At 41.0% G+C, this 1,726-nt stretch overlaps 1 non-coding gene across 1 annotated transcript; it reads right to left on the bottom strand.

Annotated features, from left to right (window-relative positions):
- Positions 1-264: 264 nt before the first annotated feature.
- LOC127117148 (small nucleolar RNA R71) lies at positions 265-371 on the bottom strand. The gene has a single exon (XR_007801907.1). It is a non-coding gene; the product is annotated as a small nucleolar RNA R71 (small nucleolar RNA).
- Positions 372-1,726: the final 1,355 nt, after the last annotated feature.

The following is a 1,726-nucleotide window of genomic DNA, read 5'->3' as shown; positions in this document are numbered from 1 at the left end:
TTGTTGCAACTAGTGCAGTAGAGACAATTCGCAGGTCTCGTTACTGAGAACCCAAACCAACATTTAAAAATATTTCTTCAATTAGCAGACACTTTTAAAACCAATGGAGCTTCTCCTGAGGCAATACGTTTAAGATTATTCCCTTTTTCCCTCAGAGATAAAGCCCTATCATGGTTAGATTCCCTTCCACCCAATTCCATTACGACTTGGGATAACCTTAGAAGAGTTTTTCTTGCTAGATATTTTCCCCTGAGTAAGACCGCCGTTCTTCGAAACCATATAACTAGATTTACCCAAAACCAAGGAGAATCGCTGTTCGAAGCTTGGGAGAGATATAAAGAGTTGTTAAGAGCATGCCCACATCATGGTTTAGAAAATTGGTTAATCATTCAAACCTTTTATAATGGACTTCACTATAACACCAAGATGACCATCGACGCTGCCGCAGGCGGTGCTCTGATGAACAAACCTTATCCTGAAGCTAGTGCCATCATCGAAGATATGGCTCAAAACCATCAATCATGGGGAGTCGAACGAGCGACAGTAGAGAAGAAGGAAGCCCAAGGAGGAGTGCATGAACTAAGCTCTATAGACATGATGCAAGCTAAAATGGGCGCATTAGCTCTTAAGGTCGAGCGTATGTGCATAAACCTGAATACTGTAGCCGCAGTTTCGTCGGATTATGAGATATGTGGAACCAAAGGACACCAATCTGCAGAATGCAGTCTATTAAACGAAACCCACTATGAGCAAGTGAACTACACCCAAGGGAACCGATATTCGAATACCTATAACCCTGGATGGAGGAATCACCCGAACTTCTCCTATAAAAACAATAACCCAATTCAAAATAATGCACCTCCGAGACCTAGTTATCAAGCCCCTAGATCAAATCAACCTATGCAACCTGTACCACCAAAGCCGAACCTTGAGAAAATTATGGAAAATTTTATCACCGCTCAAACCCAATAAAACAAGGAGTTCATGAACCAAAACATTCATGTTAACGAATTGATTACCCAGTTAGGAACCAAGGTTGACCAAATAGTTTCTTATACTAAGATGCTTGAAACCCAGATCTCTCAGGTAGCTTTAAACCAAGCCCCTCAGACTACACCTGGAGGACAATTCCTTGGACAACCTCGACAAAATCCAAGAGGACAAGCCAATGCCATTACCCTACAAAGTGGGAACGCTTCTGATGAGCCACCAAACCCTAGATTGAGTGAACCCGAAACTTCTAAGGAATGTATCAAACCCACGGACGAAGTAAAGGAACCAGAGGAACCTGAAAACCAGGAAGGTCGAGAAAAAGGAGAAGAACCTAAAGACAAAACTTACGTACCACCCCCGCCATATAAACCACCTATACCATATCCGCAAAGATTCAAACAAACCCAGATTAATAAACAGTATCAAAAATTTATTAAAGTTATAGAAAAACTTCATGTAGAAATCCCTTTCACAGAAGCCATCACCCAAATACCTTCTTATGCAAAGTTTCTCAAAGACATCCGTACCAACAAACGTAGACTTGACAATCCGAAGCCTTTGGAATGTAATGCTATTTCCAAGGACAAATTAGCAAAGAAAGATAAAGATCCTGGAAATTTCTCCATTCCTTGCCTTTTGGGTAATCATGTCATCGAAAAAGCTTTTCTATACTTAGGAGCTAGTGTGAGCCTAATGCCTTTAGAAGTTTGTGAGAGGTTAAACTTAGGAGAAT

This window comes from Lathyrus oleraceus, chromosome 1 (assembly GCF_024323335.1).
Source record: "Lathyrus oleraceus cultivar Zhongwan6 chromosome 1, CAAS_Psat_ZW6_1.0, whole genome shotgun sequence".
In the NCBI taxonomy this organism is placed as follows: domain Eukaryota; kingdom Viridiplantae; phylum Streptophyta; class Magnoliopsida; order Fabales; family Fabaceae; genus Lathyrus; species Lathyrus oleraceus.
This window is presented reverse-complemented; position numbering and strand designations above follow the sequence as displayed.